At 52.5% G+C, this 27,545-nt stretch overlaps 2 long non-coding RNA genes across 11 annotated transcripts in view; one reads left to right on the plus strand and one right to left on the minus strand.

The window, feature by feature from the left end:
* LOC121043494 (uncharacterized) overlaps positions 1–27,545 on the minus strand; it is a 97,187-nt gene that overhangs the window by 15,892 nt on the left and 53,750 nt on the right. The gene's annotated exons all lie outside the window — the stretch shown is intronic.
* LOC121043495 (uncharacterized) lies at positions 13,234–23,584 on the plus strand. Of its 2 annotated transcripts, XR_005796861.1 has the most exons (6): positions 13,234–14,727; positions 15,412–15,655; positions 17,775–17,875; positions 18,117–18,261; positions 20,494–20,650; positions 21,401–23,584. It is a non-coding gene; the product is annotated as an uncharacterized LOC121043495 (long non-coding RNA). The 2 variants fall into 2 exon arrangements; XR_005796860.1 differs by having other exon boundaries at positions 13,234–15,655.

Consider the following 27,545-nt stretch of genomic DNA (forward strand, 5'->3'; position numbering starts at 1 on the left):
GAGGGCGAGTGATTTACCCAAGGTCACAAAGCAAATTAGCTGTGATTAGGAGTTATAAACAGGAGGTTGGGCTGACAGTGAAAAAAAAATGGATTCAATTCACATCCCCTCTGGGCCACAGCTTTAAATCTTTGTGGCGTTCCTGCACAGATGCAATGAACAAGGATAAACATATCCCCTCGGGATCCGCATTCGTGTGGTACATTTCGCTTTTATGAAATCCCGCAAGGCAGGAAAAACAGAGGCCACCGTGGAATGAACATTGTTTTGTGCCAGCAACCATAGTGGTGACAGTAAATCATCTCAGTGACGCTCTGAAGTGACTGTCATTGCCCCCATTCTCTCGACGAGGAGACTGAGGCTCCGAGCACTGAGGAAGCTGGCTGAAGCCTCATAGCTAATAGGTTGTCTGCCTGACTCCAGAGTCTGCCCCCTTATCTGTGACCCACTCTCATCCTCAACATGTCCTAAGCCTGTGCTTTGGGCAGTGAACCGTGTCTCCCAGAGCACGGCTGGGCATGTGGCTTCGTCTGGTTCTCAGAGCAGCCCTGTGGGGGAACAGGAACAGGTTCCGTCTTTCAGAGCAGGACCCCAGGCGTGGGGAGGTTAACTGACTTGTCCGGCCTCCCATAGCTCACCAGTGTCTTGCCCAGAGCGGAACTTGGCAGCAGACCTGATGTTGGGGGTAAGAAATCACAGCTCCACCATGAGCTGGGTGTCTACTGTGTTTGAAATATACATGTCATCTTATTTTCTTAAATTTATTTTAAATATTTCTTTTTGAGACCGAGAGAGGGGGGGGGGGGGGGGGGGGGGGGGGGGGGGGGGGGGGGAGCGACAGAGGATCCAAAGTGGGCTGACTGCAGAGAGCCTGATGTGGGGCTTGAACTCATGAACCTTGAGATGGCGACCTGGGCCGGAAGTTGGTTGTTTAAGTGACTGAGATGCTCGGGCGCCCTGTGGCATATGCAGCATCTTAGTTAACCCTTTCCACGACATAAATGTAAGAGTTGACACGGATTCAGCATTTTTCTTTTCTAAAGTAAAAAATTTTTTTTCATGGTTATATATTTTTGAGAGAGAGACAGCGTTGAGCAGGGGAGGGCCAGACGGACCGAGACGCAGAATCCGAAGCAGGCTCCAGGCTCTGAGCTGTCAGCACAGAGCCCGATGCGGGGCTCGAACCCACGAACCGTGGGATCAGGACCCGAGCCGAAGTCGGATACTTCACCGCCTGAGCCACCCAGGCGCCCCGAGGATTCAAGGATTCAGCATTTTGCAGTGTCATTTCACTTAATCCTCCCTACAAGGCCATGAGGTAGGCAAGGGTATGACTCCCGTTTTACAGACGAAGAAACTGAGGCCCTCAGAGGTCAAGTAACTTGCCCAAGGTCACACAGCTACCAAGTATACGGCTGGGGTTTTAATGCAGGAAGCCTGACGCCAAAGCCCAGAGCCTCACCCAGTGTCCTGGGACGCGTTCATTCACTCGTTCCTTCAGTCATCTACGCGGTCTTGCTGCTGAGGTGATACGCTTTCTCCTTCTGTTTTCCTTTCTTACCCCACCATATGGAAGTAGATAAGGGGTAGACCTATACACTCAGCCTTGAACTCTCTCGATTTGAACCTGTTGGTCTCCCAGCGGGGGATGACGGCCACCAACGAGCACACAAAAGCCCTCAGAGAGCGGAAGGGTGAGAACAAAGCAACTGAGGGAGGCCTGAGGACAAGGGAAAGTCCTGTTTGGGGTGGAACCTTTCTGGGCGAAGCTCTCTGAGTGACAAGGAAGACCCAAGAACAGGGGTAGCTGGGAAAAAGAATATTCCAGGTAAGAGCAAAAGGTGTTGTGTTTGATGGGCAGAGTCGTGGCCTGGGTGGAGGAGCCTGGTGAGAAATGAGACGGCTCCGAGACGGGGCGAGTGAGAAGTCCGGGAGGCCTGGTCGCACAGGGCTGTTGCTTCAGATGTTCTTGGTGCTGGCGGTCATTTCTCCCGCCCACCCCCCTTTATGTGACGGAAGCCTGTCCTCGTTTGGATGCTCCTCTGTCTTCATCCCCAACTCGGGCTGTTTAGTCTAAGACGGAGGTTGGCCAACTTTGAAGGGCCCAGATAGTAAAGATTTGGGGGGTGGAGAGCCGTATGGTCCCCGGTGGCCACGCCTCCTCTAAGCTTGTGCCCACACTCTGGAGGCAGAATCCCGCCTTAAGAGAAAGACTCCCCTACAGGGCTCTCTGTCTGCTCTCCAAAGTACACGAGAACTTAAGAGGTAGGCGCCCAAACCCTGCGGACTGGCGTGAGGGTGGCCGTTAGGCAGCGCACCAACAAGTGGGCAAGCTGGGTTCTCAGCAAACTTTATTCACACGAGGCGAGACAAGGGTTGCTGGTGCTGATGGGCAAGGGGGTACCTGTAGGAGCAAACCCTTGAGAAGGTGACCACCTGTCCCTTCAGCCCATGCCGTCTCCTTCTGCGCTCCCCCTCTGGGCCAAGCTCTCTCCCGTCTAAGCATCCCCACCGGACACGAGGAACCACAGTGCCCTCCACTTTGGGACACAGGTGACTTCATGCCACACACACTCAACCCCTCTGGAGGCGGAGCTGCTGAGTGGGCCATGCCCACAGGAGCAGGAGGCAAGGGCCTGGGGTCGGCAGGGATTTCCTTCCTTCTTTTTTTTTTTTTTTGTTTTTTATGTTTATATTTATTTCTGAGACAGAGACAGAGCATGAGCGGGGGAGGGGCAGAAAGAGAGGGAGACACAGAATCTGAAGCGGGCTCCAGGCTCCGAGCTGTCAGCACAGAGCCCGATGTGGGGCTCGAACTCGTCAACCACGAGATCATGACCTGAGCTGTCAGATGCTCAACCGCCTGAGCCACCCAGGCCCCCCTTGGAGTGGGGCCAGGGCATCCTCAGGACATGCCCCCCGCCTCTTCCCGCCCCACCCACTTTTGGCCTTTTTCCTCTCTGACAAAAGAGAGGCAATGGAGCACAGGCAGAGGGAAGGAAGGAGGAAGGGAGCCCCTCTCCCTGCTCTGGCAGCTCCCGCAGCGAACCTTCCACACATGACAGATGCTTACGGCTTTAGACAATGAAACGGATCGTCGCCTTCTATCTTAAGCTGGGGTCATTACCCCTCAATTCTGCAGAGGCGCATCCGAGGCGTAATTTTTTGCTGTTTGCATATGAGATCATTTCAATTAAAGAGAACTGGAAACATTTCCCTCCATTTCTTTAGCAAACAGAGCCTTCTTGCCTTCCCACCCAAAAAAGCAAAGAAGCCAATATTACGATCTAAAAACAAAAACAAAAATAAAATAACTCTTAAGCAGAGATGGGCGGGCTGTGGGGGGAAAGGACATTTGTACGTATAGGGATTTTATCAGGAAAAACACATCGGTCACCTTCTGCTATAAGTCACTGAGCAGTGGAACTAATCGAAACCATCTAACACAGTGGGATCACCCTTCTTTGCTCCTTGGTGCTCCTCAGATCGTCTGCCAGTCTGATTTGGTGCCAGGAAGACTATTCCATTTGGTGGAAAGGAAGTGACTCGGGAACTGGCACCACCCCCCCCCGCCCCCCTGCAGTCGCCGGGTCACAAGAACCACTGGGGTTGATTGCTAAAATACGGAGTGTTACGCTCTGCCCTTGAGAATAGAATCTCCAGGGAAGGGCGCTGGAGAATCAGTATCTTTAACATTTACTCCCAGCAGGTGCGGGGGGGGGGGGAGGGGGTTCGGTGTATGATATAAATGATGCGTAGGCAAAGCGCGGAGGTTGCCTGGGTTCTGAGAGGTCAGGAGGAGCCAAAGTCATAAGGCAACAGAGCCCAGAAATCACCAGATACCTCGAGGTAGGAAAAAGAGTTGAAGGTGAAGACGCCAGGTCGTGAAGGGAGAAACAGACCCATAAAGAGCGTAGCTGACTCAGTCGAGTGGAGAGAAGCCTTGGAAGGAAAGCACGCGACGTTAGCCCGTGCAAGAGGGAGCAAAAGCAAGTGTGCCAACCAGAAAGAAGGTGGCGTAATGGTTATCAGCAGGCAAAGTAAAATGCAAGATTAAAAGCACACATCCGTGCAAAGAGGCACGTCAGGCGACGCAGGGCATAGTTTGCAGAGAAGACGTTATGGTCACAGACAACACAGCAGCGAATACAAGGGCCACACGCACTTGAGACGGACGGAGAATTGCCCCTAAGATACAATTGAAGTGGGAGATCTTGAGCCCGCCCTTTTCAGCACTGGACAGATCCAGTGCATCAAAAAGCTGTCGGTTTTGGTAGCCACTCACCATATGTGGCTTTTGGGCACTTGAAATGAGGCCACTTGAGATGTGCTGAAAGAAGGAGATATAAATACCAGATCCCAAAGACTGGTTAAAACGAAAGAAAGAAGAAAGAAAGAAAGAAAGAAAGAAAGAAAGAAAGAAAGAAAGAAAGAAAGAAAAAGAAAGAAAGAAATATCTCATGAGCGCTTTTCATGTGGACCGTTCGTGGAAACGATGGCATTTTGGGTGTATCAGGTTAAATAAAATATCAGCAAATCGAGGTCATATGTGTCAGTTTGAACTTTTTTGGTACGGCCGATAGAAAATGCCAAATTACATATGGGGCCTGCACTGTTTTCCTCCCGGATGGCGCTGATGCAGAGGAACCAAATATCCGCTGCAAGTGGGTCTTCGATTTGTTATTTATAAGATAAAAAAAAAAACAACAAATCCTACCGGCAGGGTTGTCGTGAGGACTAAGTGGGATAGCCTAGTGACCTGTTTTCTGAAAAGATAAAATTAAAACCCAAACAGAGGTGAAGGGGGCCCACTCATTTTGCCTCCTGTCCCTGCGCCCTGTGCACACGGAGCGATCAGTGAAAACTCTTGAGGCAGAGCTCCCCGGGGAGACAGAGTCCGGCTGGAGGGGGGTGTGCCGGAAGTGAAGATTTCCATCCCTAGGGATTCTACTCTGTGGCTTTCAGCTGGACGCTACTCCAGAGGCCTCACACCGCCTCGACTTGGGACGGCTTCTCCTCTCTAGATGCCTTAGAAACAAGACATTGAACTTCAGCCGCTCTCAGGGAAAATTGCAGACGATTGCCATGGCACAGTCCCAGCAAGTTCGAGCCAGAGGGCCCCTGGGTAGTCATCTTGTACAGTTGAGATAACCGAGTTGTCCCAGTGGATCTGGAGTATTCCTGGTTGTAGCACCGAGCGTCCCACGTTCCAGGAAACCTCTCAGTCCCGAGCCGCCTAGGACGATCGGTACTCCAGGGGTGAAGGTCCTCACGTCCAGGTTTCACAGACCTTCCCTTGTGAGAAGAATCGCCACTGGACATTTGTTAAGATACAGATCCCTGGACCCACCTCCTCCTTCAGAATCACTAGGGCCACAGCCCCAAATTGGGACACGCCCCCCAACTCCACAGGCGGCTCGACATCCAGTCAGTTTTGGGAACACAAATGGGAACAATTGTTGTGTTATGCGGATGGGGAAACTGAGGTCCAGAGAGGGGCACTTGGATGAAATCGATACCTTTAAAGGGCCTCCTTCCTCATAATGATTCCAAATGACAGTATAAAATGGCCTGTAAAACAGGTATAAGAAAGTTAAACAACATTCCGATGTTCCCTCGTGGAGTCTATTTCATCGACCTTTTTTTTAACATAAAAAGCATTTTGTAGGTGTCCTCCTCCTTTGCTGGTGCTCATGGCCCAGACTTGGTCTCTCTCCTGGATGGTTCATCCTCAGGCAGTGCCCAGGTGGACGGCCCGGACCCCAGGACCTTGCCATGACAGGTGGTACCTGAAACCACAGCTGTTTAGAGAGCTCTGGGTTCCTCTCCCCAACCTGGGAAGCGGGGTTTCTGCTCGGGCCTGCCCAAGGCATGGGATGTCCCTCTGGCACACTCCTTCTAGGTCCTTCCTGACACAGGTAGTGCCCAAGGATAGTGCAGGGTGAGGAGCTCCTCCTGGAACACTTGTGTGGAAATAGGGGCTGGTAGGGAGAAAGTGGAGGGACCCGGACCCCATGAATCCTCTGTCACTGCAGGACACCATAGGGTAAACGTTGGGACCCTTTGGTTACCAGTTGAGTGAAACGAGAGTCATCTTGTTAAAAAAGTTTTTTTATTAATTTATTTCTTAATGTTTATTTATTTTTGAGAGGGAGAGAGACAGAGTGTGAGTCAGGGGAGGGGCAGCGAGAGAGGGAGACACAGAATCCGAAGCAGGCTCCAGGCTCCGAGCTGTCAGCACAGAGCCCGACGCGGGGCTCGAACTCGCAAACTGCGAGATCACGAAGCCGACTGAGCCAAAGTCGGACGCTTAACCGACTGAGCCACCCAGGTGCCCCGAAAAGAGAGTCATCTTTTGCAATACACAGACTACTTACTCTGTGTCCTTTTCCTGCTCAGTCACGTTCAGTCAAGCCTGATATTCCCGTCGCTTGGTCTCTCGGTTGCCAGGTTTTTCCTTTCTTGGAAAGGAAACGGCGCGTGGCATGGAATAGCTCTTGCTCTGGGGCTGGACGGTGTGGGTCCAAAGTCCAGCTTTGCCACCTACCGGCAAATCACTTAGCCCCCCTGGATTTCACAGCTCCCGAGTGAAATGAGGCAACAGCACCAGTCCTTCAGCATCACTACGAGGATTAAAGGTACAGTAGGTAAACGTCTCAGGCGCACGGTCGGAATCCATAAATAATAGTAGCTGCATCATCATCATCATGGTGTCCATCAAAGTGCCTGGTGTATATTAAGGGCTCGGCGCCTGTCTCTGAGACAGACTCCACTCCCCAGTGACCCCGAGTCCCCAAGGGGAGAGTCTACACGAATAAAAAGAAAGGTATGCAAACAGACAAGCAAAGACATCCAGGCAGTTGGTGTTTTCTGGCTGTGAGGCCTGCCCTAGTTTATTTTGGCAGCTGCCTCCGCCATCAGTATGGAGGCAGAAATGGCAGTAAAACAAATGATCAACCAAGGAGGGGAGGCCGTTTGGTTCCAGCTTCCAAAGGAGAACCCAGCTGTCCCTGCGGTTGAGATGTGATGGGTCCCTAGGTTCAGATCCGGCCTTCGCATGCTTGCCCTCCACATAGCAGGATGTTTCCAAGATCGCTGGGCTGGCAGGAGTTCAGGTCGTTGTGCTGAATTCAGGGGTAGCCAGCCATATATTTGCTCGTGATCCTGCAGTCTGGGCTGGGCACAGTGGCTCTACCAAAGGTCATCTGGAGTCACTCTTGCGTGGCTGCATTCATACGATGGTTTGGGACCAAGATCCAGGATGGGCTCTTGGACGTGTCCGGTGACTCAAGGTGCTTCGGTTGAGATGGCTGAGGTGGCAGGGGGAGGGCGTCTCTCTCCACGTGGCCTCTAGTCCTCAAGGAGCCCAACCCCGGCTTCCTCGAGCGGAGTCTGTGGGCAGCAGAGGCCGTAATGGGAAGCCGCGTACCTCTTGAAGGCTCTGGGACTCCCACAAGATCACTGCCGCCATATTCTATTAGCCAGAGCAGTCACCGGTCAACCCGCATTCAAGGGGTGGGGAAATAGACTTCATCTCTTCGAAGAATCCACATCAAGGATGTGGGTACAGGGAGAAGGGATTCATCAGCGACCATTCGTTACGACTGACCCCAGCAACACAGGACATTCTCTAGGATTCGACACTCAAGGCCCTGTCCTCTGGTTCCAATACCCTTTCACCATCCTGGTGAGCTTCTACGCTCCGGCTTCCTTCTCTGAGTGTCTCAGATCCTTTCCCTCCTTTGGGCCTTTGCCCGTGGGTCACCTTTGGCAGGGCTCAGTATGAACGACACAAGCCCTGGAGTCAGCCTGGAGTGGGGCACCCCGGCTCCACCCCTCACTCCCAGCGTCATGACCTTGGGCAAGTACCTCCGAGCCTCATTCCCTCCACATCTCCGAGCCTCATTCCCTCCACGGTTGATGAGGACGCTGAGGCCTGCCCCCATCAGATGGCTGTGGCGATGAGGTGAGAGACAGCAGGTCAGGTGCCTGATGGAGAGCCCGCCCGGCACTGGGAGGTGACCGCTAAGTGGCGGTCCTGGTCCACTCCATCCTCGGCCGCCTCCACGTCTCTGCCTGGTGCACACCTACGTGGCCTTCTATGGCATATCCTTTGAAGGTTTTCCCTGGTTCCGTCCAAGCCTCACCCCAGGGAGAAGTAGCCACTCCCTTTCTTCGGCTCCCGTGGCCCTCTGCAACACCCCCACTTATGTCCCAGGGCCACGGTGACGCGTACACGTGTGTCTCCCCGAGTGGCAGCTCTTGTATCCAGGAACTGCTTATCATCCCTTTATCTGCAGGGCCCAGAACACGGCAGGTGCTCTGCACGTGCATTCAGGGAATGAACAGGTGGATGTCTGGGTTCCCAGAACTCAGGGACGCTCTTGTGCGCCTAGCACCCATTTCTCTCACGCCCGACTGCCACGGAAGAGGAGTGGAAGAGAAACAGGCAGCGGGTCTTTGTTCCAGCCATGGGGCCTGTGGACACGTGATCCAGGGTCACGATGGCGGCTCTGGGTACAATGCCTGGCAGCTGCTGAAGCTCCGTCCGCCATCCCTAACTCCTGAAGGGGAGCCGCGCTCTTCCCGCAGGGTCGTGACGCATTACAAATTCAGGCATCAAGCAGGAAGGCTACAGCTCAGTGCCCATGAGATAAACGCACACAGCTCGTTTGCACAGAGCAAACATGCTGGCTGCTGTCAGCTTTGTTGGACCCACAGGGACCACAGCGTGGGGATCAAGGAGGCTGGCTTCAGGCGGACGGGCCTCACCCTTCCGGCTCAGCAGGAAATAGTCCTTGCCGCTGAGACTCCCGGGGGGGGGGGGGTAGGACGGGACTGGGTTCCAATTCTAGCTCTGTCACTCAGCGATTCAAACCTGGGCTCATCTCCTCTCCTCTCTGAACCTCCAATTTGTTCATCGGTAACATGGGGATTATGGGAACTCTTCGGAGAGGCCCCGGTGAGGATCGAATAAGGGAACGTAAGTGGTTTATGACGGGCATAGTATACGTGGGTTTTTCACTGCTCCAAAAACCTTCTCAGGTTCTCTGATCTGTGACCGTGGCTCTGGCCGATAAATTATTCCATAGAAGAAGTAACTGAGCTTGTTAAGTGCCTTCCTAGACTTTTAACGAAGTTTATCGGATTTTAGGAAATAGCAAAGTATAGGTGCTAGGGGCTGCTAGGTTCACTCACTGGGCAGTAAGTATCAATGCTAATAATGGGGCTAACAGATGAGCATCTAACATGAGCCTGCGATCATTCTAAGCATTTTATTTTTTATTTTTATTTTTTAAGTAAAAAAGCCCGTTTTTTAATGCTTATTTATCTTGAGGGAGAAAGAGAGAGACAGAGCACGAGCAGGGGAGGGGCAGAGAGAGAAGGAGACACAGAATCCGAAGCAGGCTCCAGGCTCCGAGCTGTCAGCACAGAGCCCGACGCGGGGCTCGAACCCGCAAACCGCGAGATCATGACCTGAGCCGCAGTCAGACGCTTAACCGACGGAGCCAGCCAGGCGCCCCTCTAAGCCTTTTACATACATCCTTCAGTCTTGGCAACCACACTGTGAAGTTGATGATATTATTTTTCTGGTTCTACGGAGGACAGACACTGAGGCCCAGAGAGGCTGAACACCGTTCACAGTTACACAGCCAGTTAGAGGCAGAGCCTGGTTTCAAGCAGGTGGTCTCGAGCCCCAGCCTGTGTCTGAACCTCGGGGCTATACCGTCTACGAGGGGCTCATTCTGGGTTCCCAACCTGATGGCATTTTACAGTGCTAACTGTGCTGTCGCAAATGACAAGGACAAGAGTACCTGATGCTCGCAGAGCACTTACCCCGTGAGTGCACCTGGCTGAGGCTTGGGTGCTCGAACCCACAAACCGTGAGATCGTGGCCTGAGCCGAAATCGAGGGTCGGAAGCTCAGCAGGCTGAGCCACGCAGGCGCCCCTGGCAGAGCCCGCCTTTAACCAGCACGTAGGTCTTACAAGCGGAGGATGACGCAGGTGCATGAGTTTCTGGAAACGCCCAAGCTTAGTCTTGGCACGTCATTACTCAACCGGCGCAACTCAATTCCAAGACACCGCACGGGGCAACCGCTTTGACCTCAGGGCTCCCCACCTACACGGCAGCTTCGCGAGGGCAGGTCTCCTTCCTGAGCCCACCGCGGCTGCTCCTGCCCAGCCCGTCAGCCTCATGCCCCGTCCTTCCCTTCACCAGAGGGTCTCCCTAGGGGCAGGACTTAGCCACCCGGGTCCACGGGCCTCCAGAGGATCATCTGGATAGAATTCAGGGGGTCAGAGAACTTGGAAGGGAATAAGAAAAAATCACAGCTCTGCGTTCACTGATGTCGACTGAGTTGAGTATTTCCTTTAGTTGTGCGTCACCTCTAGAAATCACATATAAATGCCTCTCACGTTGTATAGGTGCAGGTGCCTTGAGATACCACTTACGCCTATCACTGCCTCGAAATTATGGTGCTTATTAGACCTGCCTCTGGATCTTATTATTGAATGGTTTAATAAAGAAGCACATATCGTGCTAAATTATAAATTTGTGGTTTTAATATTTTGATACTATTTTTAATGTAGTTAGTGCACCTTCTAATCCAATATATTTTTATTGGATGCATTGAAAAACAATATTCCCAGGAGTCTCTAGTCTTTATCAGACTTCCAAAGAGTCCCTGGCTCATGAAATATTTATAGCAATCCTTTGAGGTAGGACTCTGTTATCGCCTCTCATAATTCCCATTTTACAGAAGATAAAGCTCGGGCACAGGGAGGTCAAGGATACGGCCCAAGGGTACACAGTAAGTGAAGAACAAGGATGTGGATTCATGGCAATCTAGAGCAGAGCCTGCGTTCTTGGCCAGCACACTTGGTCTAGGCCCCCTCGGTGCCCTTGTAGGCTTCCAGATCATTCCTCGCTGGAATGTGATCACTGCTTTATCTCTTGGCAAACTCCAAGGACCCTCAAGATGCCCAACCCTCAAGATGCTTGGGCATCTTGGTTGGGCCTATGTACCCAACCCTCAAGATGCTTGGGACTGGTTTTATTGGTCTCTGAAACCCTGGTGCCTGAGCCAATGTTGAACCCAGAAAGGGTTCTAAATAAAAGTTTTTGAATGAATAAACCCATAATGCATCATACACTGTTGAGCAAAGACCCCTTTTTCCTGCCAGAATCTTTCATGCATTAACAAAAAGGCCCCAAACCAAATAATTTGTCCACATTTTATAACGGCATCAGTATCGAGTTGTGCATTTTTACAGCACTTTTGACGTGGCCAAGAATTTTTATATCCCTTCGACTTGAACCTCGAGTGTAAATTGGGCTGGACGGGAATGAGGCACTTGCTTTCACAGAGTAGTAAATGGAGGCTCCAGGCGATTGGTTCCAGGCAGTAAAGCACAGGGATGAAGGGCAGAGGCTGGGATCCCAGCAGTGGCCTGGATTCAAGCGCGGCTCAGCCACGCCCTGGCTGACCACGCACGCACGGGAGCTTCACCTCCCAGAGCCCAGTGACCTCACCCACAGGACAGGGACAGCTATGGCTGCCGTGTGGAATTGCCGTCAGCCTTACAAGGGAGGGTGCGTGCTGTCCAGAACAAGTTTCTGGCATGCCGTCAGGACGCAGTAAATAGTATCGGCCCCCCAAGATCAGGGGAAGGATGTTACGGTGTTGGTGTTACTGCAGGGCAAATGCATTCGAGAGCGTGTGCCGCAGCCGGGTTAGAATTCAATTCTCATGCCAACTCAGCCACACGGCTGGAATAAAACCCCGTCCTTCCCTGGACCTTGGTTTCCTGATCCGCAAAACACGGGGGGTAAGACAGGTTCAGGATGCCTGGGCTCCAAGTGCCTTCTTCACATGAAAGTTCTGTGCAGAGTCAACTTGGAAAACAAAACCGGGGGCTGCCCAGTGTAGAGACAGGGTGGGACCTCCCCACCCCCCCACCCCCAGGAGCTCTTGGGGCACTGCTTGAAGTCAGCTGGAACAGCTGGTTTAGCTGGAGGTCAGCACGAGAGAGTAAGGGCCGGTGTAGCCCTGCAGACCCGTCTCCTTTGGTGTGAGGAGTTACAACGGAAGGTGTGTGTGTGTGGCTGGGGGGGGCTGTTGGTGGATTTCGGCGTCTCTAGACGGGCTACCTCGTAAGGTAAGGTAGCCCGCTTTCATCCATGTTCCAACTTCTCCAGCCCAACTCTTAGAGTGTGTACATCTTTAAGGAGAGTCGGGATCTCCCCACCCCAACCTGTTCCCTTCTTTCCTCTGATTCTCACTGTCATGATTGGGAGCCTTGAGGCTTCCTGGGAACATAACATTGATGCAAAAGGCTGACTACACAGGGCCTCTGCCAGGGGACGCTCTCGGGAGCTGAGCAGTGAGCTGAGCCGGTGGAACCCCCTCCTACGAGATGGGTCCATGGGCCCGCGGTGTAAACGGCCTTTGTTACTTCATATTGTTAAACCGCGGCGCAGGGAGACCGGCACCGTGTGGAAGAAGAACGCAGCGGGGTCAGGCCAGGCTGTGGCGAGGCTCGGGGAAAGCCTATCGAGCGGATCTTCTTTCCCAAATGACTTTCCTCATGTAAAATTGTCTTCTATTATTGCTGGAAAAGGGGTTTTTAAAAGAGGTTAACACGCGACTTAATGAATATGGAGTAATAATGTTCCTTGTATCAAATTAAAATTCTAAGAGTGCCACACGAAACAAGTACATTAGGAGTATCCGACATTATGTATGATTATTACCGGACTGCTTGATTGCCCTACATACTTGGGAGTAAAAGAAGCAGTTCCAAGTCTTGCATTTGAATTGGCGAGCGGCACCCTCACGGTGAGAATCTGGGCAGGCCCGAAGCATGCCCACCCCGCTCAGGAACATCCTGCGATATTAAGATACATCCTCATGATAAACCAGAGGGATAACGGAACCGATAGACAAGAGCATTGTCTCCGTGGAAGCAGGGGGTAGAGAGGGGTACGGACGAGTTGGGATTCCAGGGGCTCTATCCTTACGCTGCGTGACCTTAGGCAACTCACTACACCTTTCTGAGCCTCCCGTTCCCGACACTGTTATGTAGTCTGGATAAAGGACGGCCGTTGAGGGTACACCGAGGTTCCAGATGTGACGGCACTTTGGAAGGGCTAGTGGGTGACTGAGTTCTGGGGATTGAGGATGATGGAAAGGTCTTTATGACAATTGCTTCCCTGTTCTTGCTGCTAAGTGCTCACTAAGGGCCAGGTATTATTTCACTCGGTTCTACTGTAACTTTATGTGCTAAGTATTGTTATCAACTCCATTTTATAGAGTAGGAAAGAGAGGTTCAGAATGGCTGATAAGCCGCCCAAGGCCACGGGACCAGTAAGCAGCAGGGATTTAAACCCAAGTCAGAAGACGCTAAAACCTCTCAGTTCTTACGCTGTATTCGCCTCTAAAATACGCCTGACAAGCTGCTTCCAAACTGTGCTTGAACACCTCCAGGGACGAAGGGCTCATTACCACCCTCATCCGTATCCTCACAATGAGTGCTCTCCCCTGACACATAAAGCATTATTATGGTGAGATTATTATCTGTAAAATAGAGTGATTGGAGTAGATGCTCTCTTAAGGTCTATTCCAGAAACATCACTTGGAGAGAGCACAAGCATTTACCGACAAATCCAGCCTGGCTGCGGAAGAAAGGATTAAACATCTCCGTATGAAAATGGAACGCAGCGAGTAAGAGGTGTGTGTGTGAATGGGGGCAATTAATCCTCTTTTGCCGATCACTATAAAAAAACATTTGCTGGAGAGGAGGCATTTATTCCCTGCAGACACACGGTGCGATTTTAAAATATCTCCACAGAAGGAAAGATGACGGAGGAAATACAAATCTATTAAATGTGCAGGGCAGAAGAAAAAGGGGCTTCCATAAAAGGATTTCTAAAGCGTATCAAAGGCTTCTGGGGTCAGCGAGGGCTGTCGGAACACTACCAATTAGAGCTAAATGGGAAACCGGCTTAAATCTCAAAATTAAAGATTAAGAGCGCCAATTAACTTGTCTTCTAACAGAAAACATAGCCCTTAATGCTCAGTGTAATTTAATATTTCAAAATTATGACCACAAGCATCTAAGGCTGCCGTTCGACAATATAAAATGGACAATAAAAATCTCCGCGGGGCCTTGGCTATCCCGGCCGAACGGGCGTTGAACTACGCGGGTACAGGGTGGCTCTGAAGTCACAATGGCTGGACTGGCCCCGGGCACAGTTAGAACTCGCCCCAGGACACCTCAGCTCCGTTTTCCAAAGACCCATTCTCTGGCCAGCAGGAACCTTTTGATTTGTGTTTCGCAGGCTTTAATAAGGTGGATTATGCTGATGTGAGCGGAGGAAACCCCCAGCCGTGCTGAGAGGGGCCGCAGACTTTTCCGGCAGATTTCTCCAAAGCAGGGCTTTTCAACCTTGAGGAGCTTTGAAAATGCCTCACCCCTGGGCCTTCGTATAGACCGCAAGCCCAGGGCATTGGAATTTTTTAAAGCTCTCGGTTCATTCTCACTGGCACCCGGGGTTGAAAACTGCTCCTCTGAAATATTGTGGACCCACCGAAGAAGAGAAAGCGGACATCTGGAACATAGGAAAGCGTTGATTTATGCTGGAGTCACCAGGATGATACCCGCCATGCTGACAGTGAGCTGTGCAGATGAGAACACGGGCCCACGGAAAAATTTCCTCCTGGCAGGTAGGAACTGGGAGCTGAGTAGAACACAGAATTCAGCCTCTGACAAAGTCTTGGAGCATAAAACCAGAAATATAAAAAGCCCACGGCTGAGAATCTAGGAGTCTGGGGACACCCCTACACGTGTGAGGCCCCTGTGGGTGACCGGCCTTCCTAAGGAGGGTGAAGCTGAAACCCCCAGGTGGAGCTGTCCAGGACCTCCTCCTGGCCTTGAACCAGCTTCTCCGTGACTCTTCTCCCATTGCCTGGGTAACAGCGTGGGGCACTGGGCAAGTTCCCAAGTCTGCAGACAGATGGATGAACTCAGGGTGCAGAGACACCATTTAACGAGTGATCTGGGGCAAAGAGCTCCCCACCTCGAGCTTCCTCAGTTTCCTCATCTATAAAACACAGATAATAACAGGACTCACGGGGTTAGTGTAAGGACCGCCTGAGATCAGCCCTGCGGGCCCCCGGCGAGGCGTCTGGCTTCACGGATGTCCCTTCACAGACCCGCTCTCGACATCCACCGTGTATCACCTCGTGCCTCCCTGCCGCCGTGCTTTCGCCCAGCCAGGACCCTCCACCTGGAGTGCCTTCCCTCATCGTCCATCGCTCCCTGTCCGATCCCACATTATTTGCCCTGATGCCGGGTTAGATGCTACACTTACCCCTCACTTTTTTCTCTTTGCTGCTTCTCCATTCCAGAATTTAGGTTTTAAACTCTCCAACAGGACTGCTCTCTCCTCTTGACCGTTCACCTCACCTGCGTCCTGGACCCCTACTTGGCAGTGACCATCGTCTGCCTGAGTCACACCGTCACTCCCCCCCACCCACCCCCGCTTAGGATTCCCTGAGGATAACCGGTGTGGCATTTCATCTCCTGGAGGCCAGTGTGGAGTCTCAGAAAAAGCATGTGCTTTGGCACGAATCCTCCCAGCGAGCCAAAGAGGTAAGCCCTATTCTTATCCCCACTTTACAGATGAGGAAATCGAGGCGGAGGTTAAGTCACTTGCCTCAAGGCAAACAGCTCTAGTTCAGAGCCGGGGCTCGAGCCCAGTAGGCTGGGCTCCAGAGTCCTGGCTCTTTACCGCTTTGGGATGCATCCTTGCAGAGTGAGGTGAGAAGAGACAGGAAGGAGAAAGGAACGACCAAGGAGACTGGGTTATGGAGACACCCTGAGCCCCAGCGGGAGCAGGGAGGCTGTCATCAGCATCAGGGGGCCTCGGGGAGGTCACATGAGCCCCGAGTTTCCTTTCCCATCACTGTCTGTGTGAACCACCGAGGACGGGCTCAGAGGTCACTGACCAAGCATCTGGTCCGGAGTGATGCCCTTGTGCCCAGACACTGCCCAGCCCTTCTCCAACCTACCTGGATGGGTGGATAACTCCGAGTCCCAACCTTCCCCCAACCAGAAGGTGGGGGGCCCTAGGCGTCTAGAGTGATGGTGGCGGCATGAAGGAAAAGACCACACCGTGGCCGAGAGCAGACTGAAAGAAGAAAGAACCAGCTGGAAACCTCCCATCTAGCAGGGCCCGTGTGAAACGCAAGCAGTAACATACCATGTGGCCCACGATCCCGTGGGCTGGAGCTCTGCTAGAGCAAAGCAGCACTCCTTCTCCCCTTCTTTCTCATGGCCGGGCTCCAGCGCCCTTCTCTGATCCCGCTGGTGACCGTCCTCCGGCCCACAGCCCTTCCCACGCACCCCTCTATAATGACAGTGGTCACTCTGCCTTACGCTTAAGCCCGTGGCCTGCTTGGTCGTGCAGACCGTGCTGGGCTTGAAGATCAGGTCCAGTCTTATTCATCTCGGTCTTCGCCAAGCCATCCCCCCAGCATGTGCCCGGTAAGCCAGGGTCGGCTGGCTGGATGGTGCCCCCCGCTAGACAGATCAGCCAACTGGCGCACATCACCTTGACCCGGTGGGCCACATGAATTCTGAGGCCTGCACAGCTCCTGGGAAGTCTCCTTCCCTCTGCCCTCTCCCCACCAGCTCACTCTATGCTGCTGACCATCCTGCCCCCACCACGGTCGTTAACTGGGTGGGGGAAGGTCTTAGGTGGCTCACTTAACTCCTCTGAGCCTCAGCTGCCCCATCTGGAGAAGGGGTCCGTAGTGCCTGCCTTACAGAGTCATTCGAGGATACAGCGAGCTGCCATTGAAGGAGCCTCGCACAGGCCCTGGCAACAGGAGACTCCTACAGTCACTGGTTTCCTGTTGGGATCCTCCCTTCCAAATCGCAAAAACAAAGTGCTTCCGTCTGGCCCCGCTGGCATCCTTCTGCTGGTTCCTAGGCAGTGCGGGGGGCTCCAGGGTTACCCCGCAGGGCCCTTCTCCCAGCCTCCTTCACGGTGATGGCATGAGAACAAAGCCAGGCCTCATACGGGTCTCCCAGGACCCTTGCCAGGGGGACGTCAATCCCTCCCCCTCAGCACAATGAGGGCCCTTTGCCTCCGCACTGTCACCTCCCCCGGGGAAGGCTGGTGTCACGGAAGGGCCTCCAGGGGAGGATGCCCTCGGGCAATACCGAAACCTGGTGCTGGTGGTAGTCGTGTGCCCTCCCCCCATCCCGTCCCGACCCCCACCAAAGCTTCTGAGGGGCTTCAGCGCTGCAGACCCAGGGGCTGAAACCGCTCTTCTGCAAAATCAGCCTTCACAGACCAAACCAGAACAGGAACAGTTTGAAAACTCAGTGATTTTAGGCCCAGAGAACTAAATGTTCAGAGGAGAGCACAGAGCAAGGTCTGCTCCACGGAGGGGGCGCTGGGGGTGGGGGCGGACACTAGTGCTTCCCCCCCTCCCCTCCCCCCCCCCCCCCCCCCCCAGCCCCGCCGCCAAGTAAAACGTAAGTCGTTTGGATTTTCCGGCTTGCCTTCCTTAACAGTTCATGGAGGGGCTGCTTCTGCTATTTGTAACCTTTAAAAAAAAAAAAAAAGACACAAAACTCCTCGAGGTGTTTTTCCAATTCTTGGGACAGCCTTTCGGGGTTTGTTTTTATGTTCACAAATTCATCCTGTTCTCCTAGCAAAGCCGAGAGGCGGGCGGCCATGGTTCTCTTCCTTGTTTTCTAGATGACTAAGCGCAGGAGGCTCAGAGAGGTGAAGACAGTTGTCCCTGGTCACCCAGCTAGCGAGTGCTGGGCTGGGGTCTGAACCCCTCTCACCACCAACTGGTAAATTTCCCTTTGTGCCCTGGGGCTTCCGGATTGGGGGGGGGGCGGGGGCGGGAAGGGAGGAGAACGACCAGGTTTCGGGCTTTTTCTGCTTTTCTGTCTCTCTCTCTCACCAGCTACAGGGATGGCCGGCCCAGAGCAGAGCACCTGAAGGGCTGTCTAGAAGGCAAGGAGCGTGGGAGGGGAAGAGATCGGGGACATTCACTCGTGGGCTAACTTCTGTTTCTGTTCCCTGTTGCAGGTACTTGTTCCTCTGCCATATCACTTGGGCTTCCGCATAGTTTTCCTCTGAAGAAAGGGATACACAGCTTAAAAATAAATGGAAACCAGCGCACCAGACCAAGCGAAGTCCGGGGCTCGTGCCTGGCGGATCGGCGTGTGATAAGGTGGGTTTCCGTGCAGGCCGTGGGGAAACACGAAACTCACAAACCTAGAAGAGACTGGAGAGCCTCGGAGCCCGCCAGCGCGAGTGGTGGGGGGCGGTGCCTCTTCGCTGAATTTGAATTTAAAATCCTTAGCCCTTAAAAAAAAAAACAAAAAAACAAAAAAACAAAAAAAACAAAAAAACAAAACAAAAAAAAAAAACGGGCAAGACCCACCGTGCTACCTCCCAGCGGCAAAACCCCGGGGAAGGTTTTGCAAGGGGAAGGTTTGTAAGATGTGGGCCTGGCCTGGCCTGAGGGGCGTGGCCCGCTAGGAAGGTCTGCTCCTGATGCCCTGCCAGCGACTCTGACCTCCAGGCCGGTCTGGGAGGTTTTCCCTCATCCAAGCAAAACACGTCAGACCTGGGCACCTCGGGTCAGCCTCGGGCAGGGGCTGGCAGGGCCACTTAAGAGAGGCAGGAGTTTAAGGAAGTCTCTGAAGTCGCTCAGACATCTGCAGAGGCTAAAACAGCAATTTCCTCTTGGTGGCAGGACATGGTGTTCCCAGAGGAACACGTGGCCCCCAGGTGCTGATCGGCCTCGGCTGTTGTGTCCCTGACCGGCTTCCTGCGGCTCGGCCTGCTCAGAGCCAGAGTGAACCTGTTTGACAGTCCACACGGGAGCAAGGGCCAGGGCTGGGGTCACTGTGACCAGTAAGACATGGCCCATGCCCCTGATGAGCAAAGGACACGCCGGGAACTTCTGTCCCCCTAGCCAGCGGGGTTCTGGAGGTAATGACTACAACAGATGCTACAATTTGTTGAGAACTTACTATGTGCTAAGCGCTTCACGTGCATTCATTACCTCATTGATGTCAGAGAAGTCCTATTGCTCCATTTAACAGATAAAAAGACTGAGAAGGGTGCCTGGGTGGCGCAGTCGGTTAAGCGTCCGACTTCAGCCAGGTCACGATCTCGCGGTCCGTGAGTTCGAGCCCCGCGTCAGGCTCTGGGCTGATGGCTCGGGGCCTGGAGCCTGTTTCCGATTCTGTGTCTCCCTCTCTCTCTGCCCCTCCCCTGTTCATGTTCTGTCTCTCTCTGTCCCCAAAATAAATAAAAAACGTTGAAAAAAAAATTAAAAAAAAAAAAAAAAGCCTGAGATTCAGAGAAGTTAAGTCAAACGGTAAGTGGCAGAGCAGAGATGTGAACCCAGTTTAGTGCCTAAGACTTCACCCTTGATCACGATTCATTATCCAGACCCAAAGTATCTGGAGTAGTGGGACCCCACCCCTACCAAGGCTCCTGCCTTAGTTTCTCTGTACCATACATTTTCAGGGAGACAATGCCCCCCCCCCCCACTCAGGGCGCAACAATTGCTTCCGGGGGGGGGGTTACAAAAAAATCTTACTTTTTAATGTATAAAGCACTCATACAATATATAAACAGATGTATAGCATATCTATAGTATTAAAAGTTGATGTAGTATTAAAAGTTGATGCGGGGTGGGGGGGGGCTCCGATTAGAAAAAAAGTGCCTGGAACATAGTAGTTGCTCAGCAAACAGTCGTTCCTTCCTTCACTGCCCACTGGAGCCAGATGTGAATCGGTCCCATTGGGAGCTTTGCATATTAGCCCCAGTCTCAGCCCAGTCTCACCCAGGTCCACCCTCGCTCCGTGAGCCCTTGTTGTCCAGGCCCCAGCAGGCTCGACGTCAGAGTCTGCTCCCATTAGGACCCAGGTTCACCCCCGCCCAACATCCTTGTTTCCTCCTGGGAGGCCCCAGCTCCCCAGAGTTGGCTGTTGGGACTCGTTACGGGTTAAACAGGTACAGGCTCAGCTCAGCTCCAACGAAACTGAACACTTCAGGTCCCTGTGGTCAATTCTCCCAACACAGGAAAAAGGTAATTGTCAATTAACGAGCCCATCAACTGAGGCGGGAGGAAAATCAATAGCACGGACCAATACGAGTGTTCTAATGCCAGTCAGGATTCCGGGAGCGGGAGCCTTTCAAATAGGTACACGGAGTAATTGGCTGCTCCCTTGTGACCCGTCCCGCGGACTCTACAACTCTCCAATTAACATGTACCGTTGACAGGCACACAATTATTTGGGTTCACTGTGCCCCAGCTAGTGTTTGTTCAATCAGAACTTGCAAATACACAGAAAGTGCGCAGAATAGCAAACGCGGGATGGCTCTGGGGGAAGCCAGACAGCAAGTGGGTCTTAAAGGAACCCTGGACTTGGGATTTCTCTTCCAGAGAGCTGCCCAGAGAGTCTCAGCTCAGATGTTGGCCCACAGCCCTACTGTGGCCGGCCCCTGACTAGACCTGTCCTCATCCCACTGACGAACTCAGAGGGGGCTGCCCAGGGCTGGGCAAGCACTGTCTCCTGCGATCTACTGGAACCATCTACCAGGTGACTATCGTCCTTTGCAAAGAAGGAGCCTTCTGCCTGGAAGGCCATTTCTCATCTCTCCCACCTGGATCATTGTGACCCATCCAAATCAGTCTCCAGATCCTCGGGGATTCTTCCTGGATTTTTCCAGGCAGGGACCTTTTCCCTGTGCACCTTAGCTTCCTGGGCTTCCTTCTCCCTTAGCACGTATCCCATTGGGTCACCCCACTGTTTTATCTCAGTGTGCCTCCCCAAAGAGTAACTGAGCCCTTTGATGTCGGAGACTAAGCATCTCTAGACATCATCACTAGCAGAGAAGGGACTTAGTAAAGGGCTGTTGGGTGGACGGGCGGGTAGGTAGTGCAAAAAAAAAAAAAAAAAAAAAAAAAGACTTGGCGAGTGGACGGGTGGATTTGTGGGTATACGGCACAGCAGATGAGGAAATGGAGAGACTGGTTGGGAATGAAGGTGGGTAAGAGCGGAGAGGATAGGTGGGGGCATATAAAGAGGTTGGGGCTGGGAGGTCAATGGGTGGAAGGATGGCTAAAAAGACAGATGGGAGGCTGGCTGGATGGTGTTGGGTGGTATCTGGAAGGCCATTTAGCACTGTGGTTAGCAGCGAGGGCTCTGGAGCCAGATGTCTTGGGTTCCACCTAAGCTCTAGTATCCCCTTGTCTTCTGGCTGTGTGACGGTGGGCAAACGAATCATTCTCTTCGGGCCTTAGTTTTATTACCTTTAAAATGGAAATAATACTAGAACTTCCCTTTTAGCTTGTTGCCAGGGCTAAGGTATACCTGGGAAACACTTAAAACCGTGGCTGACACGAAGGAGGCCTGAAGAAACATCAGCCACTGTAATTTTTATTATTATCACCGTACCTATTGAGAGACAAGTCAACAGATGTGTGGAAGGATGGCTGGACGTGCAGACGGATGGATGGGCAGACGGATGGCGGCGTGACGAGGGAATGAGTGGGGGGACAACCTAATGCACACACAGATGAGTGGAGGGTGGGGGGAGGAGAGGAAGGGAGAGGATGGGGGGTTGGACACCAGAATGGATGCTCCGTGGGAAGGGCAGCAGGTGGAGCGATCGCAGGGAACCCTGCTCTGAACTCACCCCCAAGGCGTCAGAGTCTGCTACCTGCCGCACTCCCGACGGGAAATCCTATCGGAGTCGTCCCTCCCCAACACCTAGGTCTGCTCCTGCTCTGGCTCCTGACAGTTTACAAGCCAAGCTGTTCTCTGAGGCTCTCGTGACACTCAGCAGCTGGTCACACAGTCCCTGTCCTCCCTGTCACAGAGCCATGCCCAGGGCCAGGCGGGCTCTCCTCCCAGATGGCCCTGGTCCGAATCTGCTGGGACTTCAAGTCCGCACTGGGGAGCTCAGTGCTCCACCTGAGGCAGCAGGACACAGCTCTGCCCCTGTGACTCCTTTTACGCTGTGTAATTGCCCTCAGCCTCCCAGGAAACTGAGGGAATGGACTGAGCAGCGACTGCGTACCAGACCGACCCTTGGCGCTTTTTGTCATATTTAATCAGCATTACAATCCTAGAAGGTGGAGTGTAATCATCCGTGTCTCACACATGAGGTCGAGAACTCAGAGTCACGGAGAGCAAGTGGAATCAGGACTTGATCCCAGTCTCCCACTCCAGACACCAAGGCTCTTTCTACAACCTCAACATTCTTGGGGGCCTCAGAAGAGGATCCCATCCCATTTCCAGGGGGCACGCAAACTGTTGCTTGGGGACAAAGCTGGGACTATGCCAGGATTCTGGACTCCCCCAAAACGCCTTCTAGGGATAAAATGATATTTCTTATTGATCTTATGTTAGAACAACTTGGCTAGAAGAAGACCTGTTGGTTCAAAGAGTTCAACCATTGGGGGGGGGGGGGCGGGCCCAACCTTACTCCATATGCCGGTGAAGAACATAGACATGGACTCCTTTGGTCGCCAAGGATACCACAATCTAATGTGATATCTCCCCAGCAGGAATGGTCCCGGTACTGGTCAGACAGGTGGAACAGCCCTTCTCTGCCCGTCTCATGGGTTGGCAGCTAATCCTGAAATCAGCTTGTGATCCACTCTCAGGGCTCCTTGTGTCTTAAATGGGACTCCTGAGAACCAAGAGCCTTCAAAATCATGGATGAATCCTGAATCGCGCCCCCCAGGAGCCTCTCCAACTCTCCTGTGTGGGCAGGCCGACCCACTTGCACAGGTGTATCTCCCCCCTGAGCCAGACGGGAGGCCTTCTGCGCGGATCTCTAAATATCTAAAATTTTCCAGTGCTACCTGATGTTCAAGGTACCTTGTCATAGGATCCCCAAAACAGCTCCAGTACAAGAAAAAGAAATTACAGACCACTCCCACTTACGAAATGGGACAGGAAACTCTGAATAAAATATTAGCTGATGGAATTCAGCGTTTCACATTTTAAAGTACATCACGATCACGTAAAGTTTAACCCAGGAATGCAGGCTCAGCTCGGTATTGGAAAATTTATTCTACGACGCGGCACGCGAACAGACGGACGGAGAAAGATCAGAGCGTCATCTCAAAACATGCAGAAAAGAGACTTAATATCATGGAACACATATCCGTGATTAAAACAGAAACTCTCGGTGAAATAAGGGGAAAGGGAACATCCCTAATCTGATGAAGTGTATCTATGAAGAAATTTAAGCAGATATTTCACTCAAGGATGAGGCGTTAGGCCTAGTTCCTTTAAGTCAGGAGTGAGGTCGGATACCCTCTATCATTGACGCTGCTCCACGTTGAACTGAAGACCTAATCAACACAATGAGGAAAGAGGAAATGAGCAAATCGTGTAAGAATTCAAAAGAAGTAAAACTGACTTCATTTGCATTGCTATATAGAAATTGCCCAAGAATCTACAGTCTTCTAGAATGAGTAAGAGCGTTCGCTGTAATACAAGCTCAGTGTCTAGGTCTCAGTTGTGTTGCTATTCATTCTTAGTAATCAGTTCAAAACTCCTCTTAATGGGGTGGGGGACTTGGAGGCTGGAGGGCAGGGCCCCAGATAGAAAAGATGAGAAGACGGTTCGGCCAAAGACCAAGTCCAGCATCGATGATGCAGTCGCCATTATTATTTTCTCCTGGTACCCTTCCTGGGGAATAGCTGCTCAGCTGTTGTGGAATGCTGAACCTCCCCTTGGGTGTTGGCCAGGAATCTCCATTCCCAGTGGAGGGCTCTACCCCCGCAGGAGGTGTGAGGGCATCTGAAGGCGGTCAGTCAGGGAAAAAGACGTGGTAAATCTTTTTTTTTTGGAAGTATGTTTAACATCGTGTTGCATTAGTTTCAGATGCACAGTAGGAGTCAACAATTGTATACACTTCTCAGGGCTCATCAAGGTCATCTATTTCACCCATGTCCCCATCCACCTCTCCTTTGGCAACTACCAGTTTGTTCTCTGTTAAGAGTCTGTTGTTTTGTTTCTTGTTTTTTCTTTGTGTGTTCGTTTTGTTCCTTAAATTCCACATACGAGTGAAATCATATGGTATTTGTCTTTGTCTGTCTGACTTATTTCACTTGAGATTATGCCTTCTAGGGGCGTCTGGGTGGCTCAGTCGGTTGAGCGTCCGACTTCGGCTCCGGTCATGATCTCACAGTTCGTGAGTTCGAGCCCCGCGTCGGGCTCTGGGTTGATGGCTCGGAGCCTGGAGCCTGCTTCGCATTCTGTGTCTCCCTCTCTCTCTGCCCCTCCCCCACTTACACGCTGTCTCTCTCTCCTTCAAAAATAAATAAACATTAAAAAAAATTTAAAAAAAAATTGTACCTTCTAGGTCCGTCCGTGTTGTTGCCAATGGCCAGAACTCATTCTTTTTTATGGCTGAGGAATATTCCATTATATAGATAAATGGATAGACAGACAGACAGGTTCCACGTGTTCTTTATCATGGCTTAGCTTTTTAACATAACTGCCAGCTGGCGACTTGGAAACCCTCCGTCAGTTTTTGCTTACATGTGGGAGCCTGCCTTGCGGAAAGCAACTTGCTTCTGACCCTTTCTCGCCCTCTCTTCATGGAACCAAAGGGTGTTAGCATTGTAAGGGCACCCAGAAGCCACGCCCTTTGTCACTGGAGAAGCTAAAGCACAAAACAGTGAAGTGATGAACCCAGATCCCTACAAGCAGGAGCAACCGAGCCTGGATTACACACACACCTACCTACACCCCTGGGTGTGTGCCTGAGACTCATTCCACACCCTCCTGCACACCCACTGGGTGCCAGGCTCTACACTAAATCCTGGCATTGTACTTGGGATTGAGACAGACCCTGGGGCGCCTGGGTGGCTTAGTCGGTTAAGCATCTGACTTGTGATTTCGGCTCAGGTCATGATCTCACAGTTCATGAGATCGAGCCCCATGTTGAGCTCTGTGCTGACAGCACAGTGCAAAGCCTGCTTGGGATTCTCTCTTTCTCCCTTTGTCTCTCTGTCCCTCCCCCACTCATGCGGCGCTCTCTCTCTCTCTCTCTCTCTCAAAATAAATAAACTTAAAAAAAAAAAAAAAAAAGACAGACCCTCTCCCTCCTCTCTTAAACCTCACAGTCCTAGAGAGAAGACAGCCATGAATGGATAATTTGCATTACCGAAATGCACACAAGTAAAGAAATTAAGCAAAGAAAAATAAAAACCTGGGAGAGGCGTAAAGGGGACGCTCAGGGTGCCGGGAAGGGGAGTCAGGGACTGCTCCAAGGAGGCGCCAACATAGAAGGTGTGTCCGGAACGAGGCGCCACTCAAACAAATAAAAACTGTACAGGAGAAAAAAGACTCCTTTCAAAACCTCAAGACAACCCTGAAAGCTACCTCATAATAAACCGAGCAAAAGAGGTGCTTGACTTTTATGGAGAAACTCACAAAGCATTACAGAAGGAAATACAAGAAAACTCCGGAAACTGAGGGCAGGATGGGAGATGAGAAGGAGGGGGCGAAGGCAGGCAAGAGGGGCCTCCCCGCTGCCCACGCTGGATGGGCTCTGAGCAACACCCAATGGGAACGCAAAGAACGATTCGGATTCTGGGCTCTGGGCACTTGAGTTAGAGTTTCCCTCTGGTCACGGGCGGTGCTTTCATGCCCACTTTTTGCAAGCAGAGCTAATGCACATGCAATTTTGTAACCAGCCTTTTCCCACTTAACGATACAGCACGGATACTTCCCATATCGTTAAGGGCCGTTGAATAAAAAACCATGAAGAGTGGCTCTCCGAGGCAGACAAGCATGGGGGCTTCCCGGAGTTCGGAGAGGAGGACGGGGTGCGGTGGCGGGGGGGGGGGGGGGCACGGACTCAGCGTACCATCTGATCCCCTCGACCAGGACCTCCACAGGATGCAGAACTTTTCCTTTCATTCTGCAAATGAGGGAGTGGGGCCGGGGGGTACACGTGCCAGCTGCTCAGGGTCCCCAGGGCTCTTGGCTCTGTGCTGCTCCCAGAGCTGAGGTTGGGGGCAGACCATGCCTGTCCCCCTTTGTTCCCTGACAGCACGGGCACCGGGTTGTGGGGAAGGATACTCGTCCGGTCGCGTGCTGCGTGACCACACTGCCTGGCGGCATGCTGGAGCTTGGGCCGCAGGGGAAAACAGAACCAGGATCCTCCTGCCTTGGTTTCCTAGGACTGAGGCAACACCACCACCTTGGCAGCTTAGAGCAAGAGAAAGGTGTTATCTCCCAGATCGGAGGCCAGCAGTCCAAATTCAAGGTGGGGATAGGGCTTCGCTACCTCGGGAGGCTCTGGAGGAGACTCTTGCTTGCTCCTGGCAGCTCCTGGCGATCCTTGGTTCGTGTCCGCATCATCCGCTGTCTGTCCCCATCTTCACGTGCCATCTTCCCCTTGTCTCTGTGTCTCAAGCCTCTCCCTGTCTTCTCTTATAAGGCAACAGCCATTGGATTTGGGGGGTCCACCCTAAATCCAGGATGCTCTTATCTCCAGATCCCTGACTTAATTTTATCTGCAAAGACTAAGTCCAGGTAAGGCGAAAACACAGCCACCGCGGCTCAGGACTCGGACGTGTCTTTTTGGGGGGACGCAATTCAACCCACTCCCCTGGCCCACATTCTAGTGAAGGCAAATGAAGACGTTAGACGGTGACGAGTGCTGTGCCGAAGGCAGAAGGAGGGAGGGAAGAGGACAGAGCCTGCGGAGCGGGCAGGGCGGTTCTGAGCCGGATGCTCAGGGGAGGCGTCACCGGGAAGGTAACATCTGAGCACAGATGTGAAGGCGGTGACGGAAAAAGCCATGTAAGTATCAGCGCGCAAAGTGTCCCAGGGAGAAAGACCAGCAAGTTAAAGAGGCCGAAGAAGAAGCATGCCTGGAAAGAATCAAGCATGGGGAAGAGAGGGAGGAGGGGAGTCCGGGCAGGGGTGGGCCCCCCCCCGTCCGCAAGGTTCCTGCAGGCTCTTGCTCTGAGCAAGATGGGAGCCATGGGAAGGTTTCCAGCAGAGGTGAATACAACAGGGGCGCGTCACCTGCTGGGCGCAGACCAGCAAGGAGGAAGCTACCAGATCCAGACGGGGGATGCTGGCTTGGACCGCCATGGCGCCAGTGGAAATGGAGCATTGGTGAGAATTCTGGGTGCGCTTTGAAGGCAGGGTCAGCAAGATTTCTGATGGGTGGGAAATGTGAGCAAAAGGGAGGAACCCCGTACAACAGCTGGGTGTTTTGGCCTGAGGAGCCCAAAGCGCGCACTTGCTTCTGACCACGATGATGGAGGCTGCATGACGGACAGAATCATGGGAAAGCTTAGGAATCACATTTTGGACAAGTTGGGCATGAGACGTCAATTAAGAAGAAATGCTGACTCGGGGCAGGGGGTGCCTGACTGGCTCAGTCGGTAGAGCCTGCAGCTCTTGGTCTCCAAGTTGTGAGTTCGAGCCCCAGGCCGGGTATAGAGATTAC

Source organism: Herpailurus yagouaroundi, unplaced genomic scaffold (genome assembly GCF_014898765.1).
Source record: "Herpailurus yagouaroundi ecotype Mexico unplaced genomic scaffold, PumYag 187, whole genome shotgun sequence".
Classification (NCBI taxonomy): Eukaryota; Metazoa; Chordata; class Mammalia; order Carnivora; family Felidae; genus Herpailurus; species Herpailurus yagouaroundi.